Source organism: Macaca nemestrina, chromosome 6, assembly GCF_043159975.1.
Source record: "Macaca nemestrina isolate mMacNem1 chromosome 6, mMacNem.hap1, whole genome shotgun sequence".
Classification (NCBI taxonomy): Eukaryota; Metazoa; Chordata; class Mammalia; order Primates; family Cercopithecidae; genus Macaca; species Macaca nemestrina.
The window spans coordinates 26,222,834-26,242,775 of record NC_092130.1 but is presented as its reverse complement, the minus strand read 5'-3'; the positions used below and the strand labels follow the sequence as shown (position 1 = coordinate 26,242,775).

General features: G+C 41.4%; 1 protein-coding gene across 1 annotated transcript in view; it reads left to right on the top strand.

Moving 5' to 3' along the window:
- Window positions 1–969: 969 nt before the first annotated feature.
- LOC105482624 (polypeptide N-acetylgalactosaminyltransferase 10) overlaps window positions 970–19,942 on the top strand; it is a 274,728-nt gene continuing 255,755 nt past the window's right edge. Inside the window, exon 1 of the mRNA XM_071098176.1 lies at window positions 970–990. The gene's annotated coding sequence lies outside the window, so the exon portion shown is untranslated. The remainder of the gene's footprint in view (window positions 991–19,942) is intronic.

Below are 19,942 nucleotides of genomic sequence, written 5' to 3'. Positions count from 1 at the left end.
GACCAGCCTGGGCAACATAGGGAGACCCTGACTTTACATATAATAATAATAATAATAATAATAATAATAGCTGGGCATGGTGGTGCACACCTATTATCCCAGCTACTTGGGAGGCTGAGGTGGGAGGATTGCCTGAGCCCTGGAGTACGAGATGGCAGTGAGCCATTTGATGGCACCACTGTATTCCAGCTTAGGTTACAGAGTAAGATCATGTCTCAGAAAAAAGAAAAAAGGAAAGGAAAGGAAAGAGAGAGGAAGGAAAGAAGGAAGGAAGGAAGGAAGGAAGGAAGGAAGGAAGGAAGGAAGGAAGGAAGGAAGGAAGGAAATGAAATAAGGAAGGAAGAAAAACTGGATGCAGTGGCTCACACCTATAATCCCAGCACTTTGGGAGGCCAAGGTGAGTGGATCACCTGAGGTCGGGAGTTTGAGACCAGCCTGGTCAACAAAACGAAACCCCATCTCTACTAAAAATACAAAAATTAGCTGGGCATGGTGGTGAGCACCTGTAATCTCAGCTACTCAGGAGGCTGAGGCAGGGGAATTGGTGAGCCCAGGAGACAGAGGTTGCAGTGAGCCGAGATGGCTCCACTGCACTCCAGCCTGGGCAACAGAGTGAGACTCCATTTCAAAAAAAAAAAAAACGAATGAATGAATGAGAGAGAGAGAGAGAGACAGAAAGAAAGAGAGAGAGAGAGAGAGAAAGAAAGAAAGAAAGAAAGAAAGAAAGAAAGAAAGAAAGAAAGAAAGAAAGAGGTGTTTACTTGTAACCTATGCATATCATCCCAAATACTTTAAATCATCTCTACATTACACATAATATCTAATACAATGTAGATGCTATGTAAATAGTTATACTGCATTTTGGTATTTGAATTCTTTTTTATTCTTGTATTATTATTTTTAAAATAGTGTTGATCAGCGGCTGGTTGAATCTGCGGATGTAAAACCTGTGGATACAGAGGGACAGAGGCCTGCTGTACACGGCACACGGTAGGCACTCAAAGATATTTGGCAAATAAATGAATCAATTAATTGATCAGAGTAACAACAATAAGTTCTTTGAATTCAACATTTGCCCAACGCTTTTTCCTTTTTTCCTCCTGGTCACAAGCTTATATCTCAAAATTCAATGTCAGTCCACTAAGCAGGACTGGGCTCTAAAACCTTTCACTATTAGGAGGGCAAGTGGAAAGCACACACTGTTATTATGATGATTATTGTGATCCAGGCTTAATGAAATCAACATGTGGTTAAATAACAGTTTGCTGAGTGTAAATTGTTATTGTTATTGATAAACCATTTCCTTTACCTGATAAATGCAGTGCAGTGCTCCAGGCAAGGGAGCAATCCCTGCTGTATGGACCCATAATCATTCCAAAGATGCAGAGGATGCCATTGACCCCGTGGGCCAGACTTGGGATGACATCAGCCCTCAGTTACAAACCGCACTTGAACCCTTGGCTACACTGTCTTGGCTTTTTGGCCTGCTCAGGACAATTGCTCAGAGAAAACTGCCAGAAAGTGCAGCTCTGCCTAAGCATTTACTGCTGCTTTTTTCCTCTGAACAGCAACAGAAACTTTCAAGAATAAAAAGCAGAGAGCACGTCTACTTTTCCTGCTAAAGCTATGGCTGATCTCAGGCTGCTTTGGCTAGTTTTCACCGTGCTTTCACAGCGCCAGGACTCTGTAGGCTCAGGAACAGCTCTGTGAGATTATTGGATTTTCCAAGGTCCCCTGGGAGTCACTGATAGAGAGTAAGGCAAGAGCTTAAGGCAGGACCTCACTGGCCTCTGTTTGATTTGGGGCAGCTTATCTAGAACACTGCTGACTGGCGCTCTGATAAAAATTCAAGTAAATTGAATGTAATCAGGTCTTGAGAACTAGCTGGCTACCTCATGGAGCCTGCTGAAAGCACACTGGAGGTCCCTGGGGAAAGGGTGACAGGACTTTCTTAGAGAGCATTTGCAGCTGATACTAGGAAGACAGAGCAGTCTGGGCCTCCTTTGTCACCGGCATGCTGCTCTTTGGTTTCTCTCTTCCTAGTCCTCAATTCCTCACCTGACTCTGATTATGTCTCTGGCTGATCATTGCTCCCACCACTGCTAAAATTCACCACTAAAGGCTCTGGATCCAAGTGACTTTTGGTCCTTTCTCCCAATAGCTGGGCTGCAGAAAGAAGGTCTCCAATGGGAACATGAACTATTTATAGCAATAATAACAGCAATGACAAAATTAACTGTTACCATTTTATGTCCATTTGCATGTGCACTGTGCTAGGCTCTTATGCACAAAAATGTGCTTGATTCTAAGGATAATACAATGAGAATGGATTGGATTGACATTCTTGTTTTGTAGATGAATAAACTGGGTCTTAAAGAAGCCAAAAATCTTGCTTTAATAAAGTCCCACAAAACACAGCGAAAGGATACTTACATGTCTCTGTACAGCTGACATCTAACTTAAAACTCTCTAATTCACCCATGTTCTCACACACAAAATAAGGATAAAATAAGGATAATACATAAAATAAGGATAATACAAGAATAAATGTGTGAGGACGGCCACATTCATTCATGCAGGAAATGTTTATTGAGAACTAGGCACTGTTCTAAGTGCCAACAATGTAGTGAGAAAAACAGACAAGTTTTCTTCATGGCATTTACAATAAAATTATTTTTAAAATGTGTATAATGTCTAAACTGTAGAAAGTGCAATAAATGATATGTTTATAGTACTATGGAACAATGTAATGGTGGCAACTGACCAAGGAAAGGCGGTTAGAGATGGATTTCCTGAGAAGTTATGCTTGAGCTGAGGAGTTAACTAAGTGAAGTAGGAAGGTGAAGACTTTCCAAGTAAAAGCAGCAGCATTTGCAAAGGCCCTGGGGTGAGAGCGCATGGAAAAAGAACAAGGGCTAGAAGAAGACAAGGGAGGGCAATAAAGAGAGATGGCAAGAAGAATGTGGTATAAGACATTGAAGAGAGAGGCCTAATTTGTGCCTGGTCATGGCTACAGGCTGGGGTCCCAATAGATAGCAAGGGAAGGTCTCTGATCTTGTAGGATTTACAGCCTACTAGGACTATTTAAAAAACAGACAAATGAATAAACAAGAATATTTCAGATGTCAGTAAAAACTACAAAGAAAATAAAATGAGGTGATAAGCCAGGTGTAGTGGTGCATGCCTGTAGTCCTGGCTACTTGGAAGGCTGAAGTGGGAGGATTCGTTGAGTCTAGGAGTTTGAGGCTGCAGTTAGCTATGATTGTGCCACTGCACTCCACCCTGAGTGACAGATCAAGCCCCTGTGTCTAGGAAAATGAAAAACAAATTGTAAAAAATGAAGTGATATGATATAATCAGCAATACTGAACTGAGGAATTCAGAGCAACCTTCTAGTTGAGAACAATAAGAAAAGCTGGAAAATTTTTTTTTAAATCTCATTGAGTGTATCAAAGGGTTAACAAGGGTAGTAAAGAATCACTAGAACAGGATTGGGGGCTGGAAGAGATTTATACATGTGAGTTTAGAATTTTGTCCCAAATGAGGCAGCTGAGAGGCAGAGAAGCCCTCTTTTGATAGTTTCTCAAGGCTGAGAAGACAAAAATTGAAGTCTAGGACCTCTCATGTCTGGCTAGAACTCGAAATAGCTATATTACAGAAATATAGGTAAACCAGAAGCAAACCAGCCCTGCTCTAACAGTAGCCCAAATTTGAGATTTTGCTTTAAAAGCAACCCAAGAAAAATGAGCCATTACTTTCTTTCTTTCTTTCTGTCTTTTTTTTTTTTTTTGAAAGGGAGTTTCGATCTTGTTGCCCAGGCTGGAGTGCAATGGCACAATCTTGGCTTACCACAACCTCCACCTCCAGAGTTCAAGTGATTCTCCTGCCTCAGCCTCCCAAGTAGCTGGGATTACAGGTGTGCGCCACCATGCCTCGTTAATTTTGTGTTTTTAGTAGAGATAGGGTTTCTCCATGTTGGTCAGGCTGGTCTCAAACTCCTGACCTCAGGTGATCCACCCACCTCAGCCTCCCAAAGTGCTGGGATTATAGACATGAGCCACCACGCCTGGCCGAAAAATGACCCATTACTTTAGAAGGAACAAAAATCAGACTAGCAACTGACTTCTCAAGAGAAATAATGGAAGATAGAAAACAATGGATTGATGTCTTTTAAATCATGAAAGAAAATGTCTGCTAAAATAGAGTGTTAAAGCTAGCAAAAACATCCTTCAAAAATGAGTATAAAATAAAGACATTTTGTACACACTGAATTTTGTCTAAGAGAAGTTATCACTATCAGACCTACACTAAAGGAAACAGTGACTGGTGTTTCCCCAGGTAGAAGGAAACCATCCTACAGAGAAGGTAAGAGAAGTCAGAAGGAATGAAAATGGTAAATGTGTGGCTAAATCAAAGTGATCAATTACTATATAAAGATAATGAGGGCAAGGCGCAGTGGCTCACACCTGTAATTCTAGCACTTTGGGAGGCCGAGGCAGGCAGATCACTTGAAGTCAGTAGTTCAAGACCAGCCTGGCCAATATGCGGAAATCTCGTCTCTATTAAAAATACAAAAATTAGCCGGGCATGGTGACACATGTCTGTAGTCCCAGCTACTCAGGAGGCTGAGGCAGAAGAATCCGGGACTTGGAAGTTGCAGTGAGCCAAGATCATGCCACTGCACTCCAGCCTGGGCAACAGAGTGAGACTCCATCTAAAAATAAAAATAAAAAAATAAATAATGAGGCTTCCTTTCACATGAAAGTGAAATGAACAGGGAAATCTATAGAGACAGTAAATAAACGGTTTCATAGACTAGGGCTGGGGATGGGAGATAGAGGATGATAGCTAATGAGTACGAGGTATCTTTCAGAAGAGATCATGATGTTCTAAAATTGACTGTGGTGATAGTTGCACACCTGTGAGTGTAGTAAAAATCATTGAATTGTACCCTTTAAATGGATGAATTGTATGGCACGTGAATTATAGCTCAATAAAGCTGTTTAAAAAATAAGGAAGCGACCGGGCGCGGTGGCTCAAGCCTGTAATCCCAGCACTTTGGGAGGCCGAGACGGGCGGATCACGAGGTCAGGAGATCAAGACCAGCCTGGCTAACACGGTGAAACCCCATCTCTACTAAAAAATACAAAAAACTAGCCGGGCCAGGTGGCGGGCATCTGTAGTCCCAGCTACTCGGGAGGCTGAGGCAGGAGAATGGCCGGAACCCGGGAGGCGGAGCTTGCAGTGAGCTGAGATCCGGCCACTGCACCCCAGCCTGGGTGACAGAGTGAGACTCCGTCTCAAAAAAAAAAAAAAAAAATAAGGAAGCATTCTAGTGGTATTTAAAATATACAGTGCATCCAGCCTGTGTGACACAGCAAGACCCCATCTCGAACAAAATAAAACAAAACAAAAAATATATAGTGTATAGAATTAAAATACAGGACAGTATGGCATATAAGTTGGAAAGAGATGAATGGAGTTAACACATTCTGAGTTTCTTACTATGTCAGGAATAAATATATATAAATTTATGTAGAGACATAAATTTAGACATTAGATATAAATTAAATGTTTCAATTAAATCAAAGATTGTCAGCCTGAATTTTTGAAAAGCAACAACAAAGACGTGGTTTACAAGAGACATAGCTAAAACTTAAGAAGACGAAAGGTTGAGAATAAAAGATGGAAAATAATAATAAAAATATACCATGCAAATACTAATTTTTAAAAAGCTGGTGCAGCTATCTTAATAGCAAGTAGACTTTAAGTCAAAAAACAGTATGGAGATAAAGATGTTTTTTTCTTAATATAAAAGGCTCAATTCATCAGGAAAAAGGGTAACATTAAAAAATTCTTGCTTTGGCCGGGCGCGGTGGCTCAAGCCTGTAATCCCAGCACTTTGGGAGGCCGAGACGGGCGGATCACGAGGTCAGGAGATCGAGACCATCCTGGCTAACACAGTGAAACCCCGTCTCTACTAAAAATACAAAAAAAACTAGCCGGGCGTGGTGGCGGGTGCCTGTAGTCCCAGCTACTCGGGAGGCTGAGGCCGGAGAATGGCGTAAACCCGGGAGGCGGAGCTTGCAGTGAGCTGAGATCCGGCCACTGCACTCCAGCCTGGGCGGCAGAGCGAGACTCCGTCTCAAAAAAAAAAAAAAAAAAGAAAATAAGAAATATACTTCTAAATATTTTATAGATTCAAGTACCAATCACAGTGGGGATTAGAAACTGTTTTAGATTGAATGTTAATTGAAATATGACATATCTAAACCTTGGGATACAGTATACAATATGCTTAGAGAGAAATATATAGCTTCAAATACACATATTAGAAAAGAAGAAAGGTTGGAAAAGTATTTATCTCAAAACAATAGAAAAATAAAAATTGATGCCAAATAAATTAGAAAAAAAATAAAAATAAGAACAGAATTTACTAATATAGAAAACAATCATACAATAGACTGAATCAATAAAGCCCAAAGTAGGTCATCTGAAAAGACTGATAACATTGATAAATGGCTGGAAAGAGTTATCAAAGAAGAAAAAGAGAGTAGAAACAAATAACCAACAAAAAGAGAGATACCCTACATGAATATATAATTTTAATTAGAATTTAAAATATAATAAAATCATAGTATTAACTATTTTACACCAATGAATTTCAAATAAATTAGGTTAAGTGAATACATTTCTAGTAAAACACAACTTACCAAAACAGACACTAGAAGAAATAGAAAACTTCAGTAGAACTATTCATAATTCATAATTAAAACTCTTCCTTAAAGAAAATTCTAGGCCGGGCGCGGTGGCTCAAGCCTGTAATCCCAGCACTTTGGGAGGCCGAGACGGGCGGATCACGAGGTCAGGAGATCGAGACCATCCTGGCTAACACGGTGAAACCCCGTCTCTACTAAAAATACAAGAAAATTAGCCGGGCGAGGTGGCGGGCGCCTGTAGTCCCAGCTACTAGGGAGGCTGAGGCAGGAGAATGGCGTGAACCCGGCAGGGCAGAGCTTGCAGTGAGCCGAGATCGTGCCACTGCACTCCAGCCTGGGGCACAGAGCAAGACTCTGTCTCAAAAAAAAAAAAAAAAGAAAATTCTAGGCCCAGATGATGTACAAGCAAATTCTACCAAATGTATTATACAAACTCTTACAGAGAATAGAAAAAAGATGAAATACTTCTTAACTCATTTTATAAGATAAGCTATAATCTTGATACCAAACCCTAACAAGGATAATATAAGAAAGGAAAATTACGAGCAATCTTGCTCATGAACACAAATGCAAAAACCCTAACCAAAATATTGCAAAAATTATTCTAGGAATATATAATTAGGATATGTATCTGAGTTAAATTGGGTTTATTCCTGGATGCCAAGTTAGTATAAAGCTTAAAAATTAGTATGGTTCACCACATTAGTTGAATAATGGAGAAAATCAAATTATAATCTCAATAGGTACAGAAGATGCATATGATAAAATTTGTTATCTAGTCACAACATAAAACTCTTGGAAACCAGAAATAAAATTTCCTTGATTTGATAAAAAGTATCTAGAAAAGTATATTAGAGCAAACATCCGACTTAATGGTGAAATGCAGAGTTTCTTTTGAGATGTGGAATGTGACAGGAATACCTGCTATTCTTACTTCCATTCAACTTTACACTGAAAATCTTGGCCAGTATGATAAGAAAAAAATTAAAGGCAGAAGGACTGGAAAGCAAAAAAATAAAATTATCCTCATTTGCATTTGATACCAGATTACAGAAAAGAATCCATGAAAATCCATTGATCAATCACTCGTACAAAAAATTAATATGAGGGGGGTCACGGATCTAAATCTGAAAGGCAAAAGAATAGTGCTTTAAAAAGATAACAGAGAAGAACTTTCTATGTAGGAGAAATTTTTTTAAACAGTACACACAAAAAAAAGCACTAATCACGTAGGGAAAAAAGTACAATTTTGACTACACTAGAATTTTAAAACTGTTCATCATATCACAAGAAAGTGAAAAGGCAAGCCATAGAGCGGAAGAAGATATGTATAAAAATTGTAACTGGCCATATTCTGAATATATAAAGAATAATTACAAATCAATAACTAAAAGACAACTCAGTAGGAAAGCAGAGGAGAGATTTGAACTGGAACCTCACAAAAGAGGAGGTTCTCAACCTCATTTGTCATCAGGGAATGCAAATTAAAATAATAATGCAGTACCACTATCTACTATTGCAAAAGGTTGTAAAGGTTGTACATTGTATCATACATGTACAGTGGTATATATGTGATAACACTGTGTACCCACCAGAATGGCTAATCTTAAAAAGACTTACAATCTGAAGAGTTAGTGAGAATGTGGAGTAATAGAAACTACCATGTTTTGCTGATAAGAGTATGGATTGGTACAACCACTTTGGGAAACTTTTGTCCACGTTCCCTATGACCTAGCAATTCCTTTCCTACTTACATGCCCAATAAAAATGTGTGCATGGTGGTATCAATAAATATGTATAAGAATCTTCATTGCAGTATTTATTATTTATAATAGCTGGGAACTGGAAACAACTCAAATGTCTATCAAGAGAAGAATGGATAAATTGGGGTACATCTGTACAATGGAAAATCACACAGCAATAGAAATAGATATACTACAACACATGCAACAAACATGTTGAATGAAAGAAGTTGGACACCAAAGAGTACTGTATGGTTTCATTTAGGTGGAGTTTAATATTAGTAAAACCATATTTTAGTGCTTAGGGATGTATTCTTAGGTGATAAAAGTATAAAGAAAAATAAGGAAATTATATGAGACAAGATTCACTCATGAGATAGAAACCATCACACAAGCTACTTCAACAGGAGGAATTTAATATAAAATTATTCGGTATTAAAGAACTAAAAAGGCAAAACGAGTTCATAGAGGTAGTAATTGCAGGAAGCAGATGAGGGAGCGGGGACAGAGAAAGGAGGTGAAAATGACTAAAACTTCAAAACTTGGAACTGAGTCGGGCGTTTCTGAGAAGGGGGTGCAGCCTGGCTGACAGGTATTGGTGTCTCTGAAGGGGCACCTTGAGATGGTTTCTGAGTGTCAGGAAAACTACAAATTGGAACCAACTTCTTCTGTGAAACGAACTGCTTTGTTATGTTGAAGCTGACAGATACACACAAATAGGATAAAGCTTTCTTTCCTTTCACCCTCCTCTAAGCGCCTTCCCCTATAGCGCCCCCTATAGGCAGAATGTAAGAGGGAGGCCTCTGGAAGAGGGGAAAGTGGCTTGCAGGGTCCCAGCCTAAGCATCACAAAGCAGAGATTAGAACCGTGGGGCTTCAACCCTGGAGACAATAGTTTAACAGCCAGCGCAGAGTGATTATCGAAAAGTCAAAGTAATGGTTATCTTCGGGAAGGAGGGAGAGGGTGTGCCGGGAAGGAAACATTTAGGAATGGAGAAGAGCTCTTCTTTATCAGATGCAGGCAAAATTTTATTTTGTAATGTAAACCCAAAAGTATCTGAGACAGGTCTCAATCAATTTAGAAAGTTTACTTTGCCAAGGCTAAGGATGCGCCCGTGACACAGCCTCAGGAGGTCCCGATGACATGTGCCCAAGGTGGTTGTGGCATAGCTTGCTTTTATACTTGCTTTTATATTAGGGAGACATAGTACATCAGTCAATATATATAAGATGTACATCACTTCGATCTAGAAAGGCGGGACAACTAGAAATGGGGGCTTCCAGGTCATAGGTAGATTTGAAGATTTTCTGATCCCAATTGGTTGAAAGAGCTAAGTCATTTGTCTAAAGACCGGGAATCAATAGAAGGGAATGTCTGGGTTACAATAAAGGGTTATGGAGACCAGTGATTTATCATGCAGATGAAGTCTCCAGGTAGCAGGCTTCAGAGAGAACCAACTGTAAATGTTTCTTATCAGAGTTAAGGTCTGTGTTGATGTCAATGCTGGTTGGCTTTTCCTGAATTCCAAAAGGGAAGAGGCTATAATGAGATGTGTCTGAACCCAGCTTCCCATCATGTCCTGAACTAGTTTTTCAGGTTACCTTTGGAATTTCCTTAGCCCAGAAAAGGGATGGTTGTGGGGCTTAGTATTTTATTTTTGGTTTACAGTAATGCAAGGGATGGGAGTGGTTATATGGGTGTTTGGTTTATAATCATCCACCATGCTGTACACCCATGTTATATATACTTTGCTGTGTGCTATTTTTCACAGCTAAAATCGAAGTACATTTTTTAAGGGAATAACTGGGCATGGAGAACAGAGTTGCTGTAGACTGGAAGGCCAGAGAAGACCTCTCAGAAGAGAGGCTATTTGAGACCAACTTCCATAGTCAGAGGGACCATCCATGCAGGGGGTGAGGGCACCCTACATCTTATGAGTGCAAGCCTGGTGGCAGTGTACACGCTGACTTAGAGGAATGGGAGGGACCAAGGTGGGGAGGCAGCAGGAGGCTGCTGCTGTGAAAATCGTGGGGAGCAAGCAGAGGTGAGCATGGCTTCATGGGTGGCCCAAGTGGTCACGTGCAGATGAGGCAAAGCACCTGGAGACCGAGCAGCCCCTTAGCCACTGGAGGGCCAAGGAAATGCACCTTGATGCTCTGAACACATCCCTCTTCCATCCCAGCCTCCTGAAAAGTGTCAAGAGGTGATTCTGGGACAGAGGAGCCAGCAGATGGACTGGCTCCAGAGAGAGTTCCTGAGGTGTCTGAACCAATTCCAGTCTGCATTCCTGGAGCTGGCAGAGGCCTCCAGAGAGAATAGCAAGATCTGCTCACGTGTCTCAGTTCCCTCTTTCGTTTTTCCTTCCAAATTTCCTTCCTTCAGCCTTTCCTTTCTTACTAATTCCTTACTCTTCCTTTCTTCCTTCCCGCCCTCCCTCCCTCTGTTCCTCCTCTCTCTCTTTCTCTCACATGTTTGCTAACCCATGATCAGACATAACACCCATGCATATAAACATACACACCCACATATCCACCTCCTACACATGTATTATTTATATATGCCTCCCTCACACACATTCGAACACACATTCATACACATTTCAGATATGTTTTCCTTACTGCTTGCCAGAAAACTTTCAAATTCAGTGTTCAGGATCCTGGTCTCCTTGTAAGCCATGGCAGTCACATTTTCCAGGTAGAGAACTGGAGATTCAGAGATGTTGAAGAATTTCCTCAAGGTCACAAAGCTGGGAAGTGACAGAATTGAGACAAGCCTTCAAGTGCTCCTGGCTCTGATTATTCTTTAGCCACACCCTGCTCTCCCTACACACGCAGACACAGACCCACACAGATGCATCCTGCAATCATCCATACATAAGTGGTTACATTTCTACCCACGTGGGCACTTATACACATACCCAAACATGGAAAGAAATTTCACTGACATGTCACCAACAGTTCTAAGGAAGACTCTGTCTTTCCAAAAATGTTCGGGCTTTCTTGGAGATAACGCTTCTGAATTGTACATATTAGCTCCCTGGAGACACCCAGAGGACTGGGTTCAATAGATTTGCTCTGACAGGGGTAGAAAACAAATGGTAGGGATGAGTCTTTGTGTTGTGTATTTGATTTTTGCAGCTCTTTCTACCTTATCTCAGCTCATAGTCCATTCTCACGATAACCCTGTAGGTGGACATGGAAGGAACTATTATGCCCATGTTACATATGGGGAAACTGGGAATCAGGGTGTTCAAGGGGCACCCAGGTGCCTCCACCTCCTTAATCATCAAGGATCTCACTTTTCTTCAATGCCCAAATGGCAGCAATTCAAGCTCCCTTCTCCCTTGACTTCAGAAAGTCCACTATACATCCCCCCAAGTGATGTTATGGGTACCCAGGAGGAATACTTACATGTTTTAGCAGTCCCTCCTGGCTCTCCCATATCACATCCTATTTTAAGCATGTTTGTTCCTCTAGTGGTCATCTCTGATTTCCTCAAACCTCTGCTTAACCTCTGACTTTCTTCCTTTCCAAAGCCAGGATACCAGCTCTCCTCTTTGGTTGTTTTTAGCCATAAGTAAGTAACAGAAAACCCAACTCAAATGCGTTTAAACAATACAGACATTTTATTCCATTTCTTTAACCAGAAGTTCCAAAGGAGGGTACCTGGTACCTCCACGGTTAGTTAATTCAGTGGCTCAGCAATATTATCAGGGACCCAGGTTCTTTCCACTTTCTCCCTCCAGCATCCTTACGTGTGTTGGTTTTGCTCCCAAGTTGACTCTGCTTTCCCTTGAGTCATAAGCTGGATCACACTATTCCAGGCATCACTCAGGGGGGAAAAAAACCCTCCAGCACAAGAAGAGGTTTTTTTCTTCCTGTCTGTCTCTATGTAAGGGCAAGGAAGCCTTTTCTAGAAGTCTTTCCACAGAATTGCACTTACATCTCATTGTACAAAATTTTGTCACATGAGCAAAGTTCTGGGTGTAACTGATAAATATCTTTATTATTTTGATTATAGTGATAGTTTCACAGGTGTGTACATGTGTCAAATTGTATACTTTAAATGTGTGCAATATATTGTGCGTCAATCATACTTCAATAAAACTGTTTCAATAATTTTTGCGTAAGTAGTAAATAAATACACTCTCCTGGTAAAAAGTTAAGACATTAGATATAAAGCGAAACTATCCTTTTCCACTATCCCTCTGTCCTTCCTGTTAACAGATTAGTGTGTATCTTTACAGATTTTTTTTGTACATTTATGGCTATAATGTACCCACAGAATATATAGAGTACTACCTGTTTGTTATTGTTTTTCCATAAAAGTCATGTTGTATGTATGATGTTGCAGTTTCCTTTTTAGAACATGATATTTCTTGGAGCTGTTTCTAAATCAGTATTTAGAGATTCACCTAATTATTTTTAGCCGCATAGTATTGCAAGATACAGGTATAGCCTGTTTTATCCAGACATTCCTCTCTGCTTTAGTTTGTTCACAACTTTCACTATTTCAAGAAATCCTTCAACAAGGATCCTCAGGCAGGCCTCTTTGTACAAAGTCTCATGATATGGATCCCGGATAATATGGTATGGAGAATTTTAATTGCTCTCCAAAGTGGCTGCAACCACCAGCAGTGGTTAACAGCTCACATTTTTCCGACAGTGTTTGATGTTCTCAAATTTTTGTTTGCCATATTATGGATGAAAAATTATATGTCATTCTTTTAATTTGTATTTTAAGGGGCGTTTTCACAGAAGAAAAGATTTCTGCACCCCAGTCTTGGCCATTCTGATCTGAGGCTTAAGAATCTGAGTGATTTGGCCTGGCTCAGCGGCTCATGCCTATAATCCCAGCACTTTGGGAGGTCAAGGCGGGGAGATCACTTGAGGTCAAGAGTTTGAGACCAGCCTGACCAACATGGTGAAACCCTGTCTCTACTGAAGATACAAAAAAAAAAAAAAATTAGCTGGGCGTGGTGGCGCATGCCTGTAATCCCAGCTACTTGGGAGGCTGAGGCAGAAGAATTGCTTAACCCAGGAGGCGGAGGTTGAAGAGAGCAGAGATCTTGCCACAGCATTCCAGCCTGGGTGACAGAGTGAGACACTGTCTCAAAAAAAAAAAAAAAAAAAAAAAAAAGAATTTAAAAAAAGTTAAAAAAGAGATAATCTGAGTGATTTTTTTCCATGTGATGTGCAGTGAGGTTTGGTGATATCCGTTCCAGCTCTGTTGTTCTATGATCCTGAGACTCCTGCCTCCTCCTAGGCATAGGACTTGTTTAGGCCCAGGGTCTACGTCATCTCTGCCACTTAAATTGCTGCTTTCTCCATGGAGGAAGATTTTTAAGACAAGGAAGTCCTGGTGACTCTGGCCTTTTACTGAGTGTGACTGATGGAGCCAATTTCAGATGTCCCACTGAGGAAGTCCTACCCCCGGGAAGAAAGGGACTAACCCATGCTGCTATTCTATTGCTTGCTGGACACTATGCTGGGTTTTGTTGTCCTTTGACTTCTACTGGGTCATTTAAACCTCACAGCCACCTTGGGAAATATTGTTGTCCTCATTTTACAGATGAGGAAACTAAAGTTCACAGTGACTTAGTAATTTGCCCAAAGTCACATAGCTACTATGGAGCCCCTATCCCAGATCTGACAGACTCCAAAGCCTATGCTCTTTTCATTATACCACCTGCCTACAGATTAAGGTGTCTAAGGAGACAGAGACCATGGATGGCCAGTGCCTGCTTTCCACAGATGCTCAGAGGAGTCTACTCACTTTGGCTCCCAATTCTCAGTCCCTTCCTGCCTTAAGTACCCAAGTTCCTGATTCTTGGAGGTCTCTAGAAGGTGAGAGTCATATTTTATTTGACTTAGCATGTAGTAGCTAGCAGATGAGAGTCATATTTTATTTGACTTAGCGTGTAGTAGCTTCTTTGATCAATCCTGGGGAATGTGTTCCTGAAAATATGTGCTGGGGAATACATGGATTGGGGTACGAGAGAGAGAAGGATTAAGTTCCACCTTCTGATCATCCTTGCTGCTTCCACCTTCTGAAATTAATGCAGAAGGGATCTATAAAAGTGACTTGTCTCAGTGAATTACAGTCAATGTTTCAATTTCTTGAGCTTTTTTTTCTTTTTTGGATTCTGAGAAATTTTAAAAGAACAGCATATACCAGATACCATGTATCCATCATGTAAAAATGACCATTCAAAAAAAATTGTCAGATTTTTTTTTAAATAAAATAAGCAATATGTCACTCATCTGAAGATGAAACCCCTGATTCCCCTTCCAGGTTTCATTTCCTCCCCACCTCATCCCACAGGAACCTCAGATATAAATTTAGATTATTTCTGCCTAATCTGTTTTTATACTTATAAGTATCCATTAAATACATGTATCATGAACAAATAAAAACAACAAAAGTAGTTTACATGAATGGTATCCCACTGTACCTATTATTCTGCTGCCTGCTTTTCACCTCTTCATACTATGCCACTGAGAGCCCTTTAAAACTTAAGAATCATGTCTTCTCTAATCACATCCCTGGTTGCCTTGTACATTCCAAACGCTTAATAAATGAGAAAGGAAAGAAGGAAGGAAGGGAGGAGGGAGGGAGGAAAGAAGGAAGGGAGAGATGAGGGAAGGAAGTGCAGAGGAGGGAAGAAAGGAGGGAAAGAAGGAGAAAAGGAAGGACGGAAGGAAGCCCAGCCAACAGGGTCAGTCTTTCCCATCAAAACTTCTTGCGTGGCTCCCAATTAGAACGGAGGGTAATTACAAAGGTATAAGTCCTCCATGCCATGATTTCCCTGATTCTGAGAACTGGTCACATCCTATTAGAGCAGACAGCCTCTCCATCCTGCGATCTGCTCCGGGGAAGTCCCAGGCATGACTGCAAGAAATTCCAGGCCACACAGCCACCTAATGTGCTTAGCTCAACTGTGGCTCAACTCTCGCTGGTCATAAATCAACCAGGCAAGGCTGAAACCTGCATTACTCTCTATCTCTCAAAACCCCTCAAGGATTTGGGGAATTAGCTGGCAGTTCAAACACTTGTCTGCCCTCCTTTCCTTCTCCCACTCCATCTTTGTCTCTGTCAACCACAGAGTGCCTCTCAATGCCTGTCTCTGCCTCTCTGGGCATCTTTCCCACGGAGTATCTCTCTGTCTCTGGTTCAAAATTATGCCTCTGTCTGCCTCTCTTCAGCCCCTGCATCTACCTTCCTGCTCTCTCGCTTCCCTCCCCTGAGCCTTGCTGCAGCCATAGATCCAGGATCCCAGCTGGGCCATAGATCTCTTCGTTACTGCTGTTCTTTCCCTCTTGCTTTTAAGAATGCTTTTTATGGTGGCTTCTAGCACAAACAGCTGTTGGAACTTGTTTGAAAAAACCTCCGGGAACAGATGCTCTGGCAGCCCTTCAGATTCTTCTTTCCTCTGCAATCTGAGATGGGTTGGGAAAAAAATTCATTCATTCATTAACCCATTAAACAAATATTTATTGAGCTCCTATTATGTGCCAATCACTGAAGTAGCTGTTGAGAATAGGTAAAACAGCCCTTACAGAGTTTACAGTCTAATGAGTGGAGGCAGATTAAATCTAAGAATCACTAAAATACGTAATATCAAACGGTGATCAATACTATGAAAAAAAAATGATCCACAGGTCCACAGTGCTCTAGTAATAATGGTTAATGTCTATTAAATGTTTATTATATACCTGGCACTATTCTAACCATTTCACATACATTTATTTTAACAGAGACTTACAACATCCTGTTTTACACATGATGAAACAGAGGAACCGAGTGGTTAAGCAACTTGCTTATGAGCACACAGCTTGTGGGTAGGGGAGCCAAGATTCGAACATAACATGGGAGTTGGGGGAGCAAGAGGAGGAAAGCCTTCTCTGAGCTCAGTTTCCTCCCACATATGAATAGTATTTTCTTTTCCAAGATCACATAGAGACTAGGAGGCAGAAACAGAACCAGGGTCTGGCCTTCTGAATCCCAAACTCATCTGGTTCTAAAGGCAAATAGGCTAGAGTAGAAGCGCTGGCTCTGCTACTAAGCCCCATGATATTTTGTGGAAAAATAAAGTGGAGCATGGGGGTGGGGAGATGGTAGGATTAGAGACTTCCTGCTAAAATGGGTATGTGGGAGCTGGAGCACCCTACACTCCTGGAAGGAAGGACTGTGTTCTACCTTGCATCCACACCACGTAACACAGCAGCACTTAGCAGGTGCTTGGTCTCTATTTATTGAAAAATGAATGAATGGATATGTTGAATTAAATGTAAGCGAATTAAGTGAAAAGAATGAAACAGATGGAAGCTCCATGTTTCTTCCAAGCTAGGGGTTTATGATTCCAATAACTTCATTTCTTTCTCCTCTCACTGACACTAGCCAACAGTGCAGAGATATTCTGCCAGGTATCTGGATCTGTTTCTCTCTTTTCTTTTCAGTCTGCATATCCAAAATGTTTTCCTGCTGTTGCACAAAACTCCCTTTCAAAATTTTTTCAGTTTTTGCTGATTCAATTAAGAGCTTAGTTTGATCTCAAAACTTTACCCCTTCTTAAGTCCCTTTTGTTAAAACAGTCCTGAGGGTACTTCTTTGAAGCCTCTTTATGAGTTTTGGAGCTGAGTAAAATGCGGACCACTTTCAGGATAATTACATTGGAGCAGACACATTGTTCCTAGAATCTGTTTCCCAATCTGAGTAAACAGAGCCTGGTCCTTTTTATGTTGTAATAAGCACTGCCTTCTTCATTTTCCTCTTGTCTGGAGAGCTGCCTGTGAGTTATTTCATCTCTGGTTCAGGGAAGAGGAAAGGAATGGTTGAGAGAACATCTTCCACAGGAAATTTGGCTAGGAGGGGTCTTTTGGATGGGAGGCTGACATTTGGCGGATTCTGTCACATTCTCAATGATTCTCTTTAGACCAGTGTCTGGTGTATAACTGTAATAATTATTATTACCATTACTGTTGTTATTGACATGCAAAGCACCTTTACATTCATGCTTACATTTGATCACATAGGGTAACATATTCACAGATTCCAGAGATGAGGATGTAGCCATATTTGGGGGACCTTGCCTACTACAAATTAAAAAATAGGTATTATTATCCCCACACTACCCCCCGGCAACCTTTTTCTTTTTTTTTTTTTTTTTTTGAGCCGGAGTCTTCCCTCTGTTGCCCGGGCTGGAATGCCGTGGCACAATCTCTGCTCTCTGCAACCTCCGCCTCTCAGGTTCAAGTGATTCTCCTGCCTCATTCTCCCAAATAGCTGGGATTACAGTCACGCGCCACCACACACGGTTAATTTTTGTATTTTTAGTAGAGACGAGGTTTCATCATGTTGGCCAGGCTGGTCTCAAACTCCTGACTTCAAGTGATTCACCCTCCTCGACCTCTCAAAGTGCTGGGATTGCAAGTGTGAGCCACAGTCCTTGCTATTATGATCTCCATTTTATAAAGAAAAAAGTGAAGGCTTAGAAAAGTTATAGCATCCCTTTTGATAACTAGTAAGAGCCAAAGCCTTGATTCATTACCAGGGAGTCTGATCCATTGTCTACATTCATTGCATTATTCTCCCCTCCAACCCAGTTATAGATTTTAGGTCACACAGACCTGGGCAAGTCACTTAACCACCTTGTTCCTCATTTTTGTCATCTGTAAAATGGAACTAGTAATGTTATGCTTATGAACATTTGAGGTTGGCATTCTTAGCACTGTGTCTGGCTCATGGGAGGTGCTCAACACATGGCCACCATTCTTAAAACTGTCATTTGAAGAGCAAAAATGGCAGGTGCCTGAAGAGATAGATTCAATGCCCTTAAATGAGGATGGGGGTTGGTCCAAGGAGGAAACATTCACTTTAGGCTCAGAGGAGTTGGGTCTCCAAGGATAGCTCTAGGACTGGCTGTGGAGTGGGATGCTTTCTCCTGGCTTTTATAACACAGGTGAAAAGAAAGGTATCCAGGTTAAGATCTGGAATATGCCAGCCTAGGACCAGAGAAGGCTGGGCCCTCACTGTTGATTGGTGGGGAAGTTAGCAGGTTAAAAAAAACAACCCTTTGTGCTCCCTCCAACTACTTTCTCAGATCCTTCACAACTGGCGTGTCAACCCATCGACTCAAACAAATTGTTGGCCAGGTTCCGCTTTCGGAGACAGAGATGTACTTGCAAAGCACCCACACACCATAGTCTCACACCTGAGATTTGCTTACCTTCTGTGCCCTGTTGAGCTGCTTTGCTGCAGGGGGTCTGACTACAGAAGGACAGCAGGATTTATCACTGTCCTAACTTACCCATTTGTCTCCTGCCCAGAGGGTCCTGACAGGGGAGTTTCCAGGGACCTTGCTGAAGGCTGCTCAAGTTCTTGACAGAGACACATGGCGGCGATTACACGTGACGTTAGGCACAGTTACTGCGAGACAGGGCTGCTCCAAGTCCCCTCTTGAGCAGTCTCAAGCTGACTCTACAGCCTCCTTTGCGTCCAACTCTTTTTAAAAATTATTTATGCGGGCATGGGGAAGCAACAGGGAGGGGTGCACAGAAGGCTAGAGGCAGGACTCTTCCCCAGAGGCCGGGGGGCGGGAAACCCCTCTGTTGACACAATTAGATGGGGCGGCTTGAAATGCTCTTCTTTATCACCAGCTTTCTGTCCTAGGACAGAAAAGTATTTATTCTATTCTCAAAAATGAGACTTGAACCAAAAATCTCTCTGAAGAGACAAAGCGTTTCCTGAGAGATAAAGGAAAAAGGAAAAAGAAGATGGAATCATAGAACTGTTAAAGGTCATAAAATTTAACTCCTGAACTAAAGTTTCTCTCCTATTTCTGTCAGATATTTACCTGTCATTTGCTTGCACACCTTCCTTGACAGGGGCTTCACTACTTTTCGGGGCAGCTTAATTCATTCTTATGCAGCTTTGATTCTTAGAAAATTCTATTAGGGGCTGGTTGCAGTGGCTCACTGGCCTGTAATCCCAGCACTTTGGGAGGCCATGGCGGGTGGACCACGAGGTCAGGAGTTCAAGACCAGCCTGGCCAAGATGTAAAACCCCATCTCTACTAAAACTACAAAAATTAGCCAGGCGTGGTGGCAAGTGCCTATACTCCTAGCTACTCAGGAAGCTGAGGCAGGAGAATCGCTTGAACCTGGGTGGCAGAGGTTGCAGTGAGCCGAGATCGTACCACTGCACTCCAGCCTGGGCGACAGAGTGAGACTTCAGAAAAAAAAAAAAGAAAAAAGGAAAAAAAGAAAGAAACAGAAAGAAAGAAAGAAAGAAAGAAAGAAAGAAAGAAAGAAAGAAAGAAAGAAAGAAAGAAAGAAAGAAAGAAAGAAAGGAGGAAGGAAGGGAGAGAGAAAGAAAGAAAGAGGAAAGGAAAGGAAAGGAAAGAAAGAAGGAAGGAAGAAAGGAAGGAAGAAAGAAGAAGGAAGGAAGGAAAGAAAGAAAGGAAGGAAGGAAGGAAGGAAA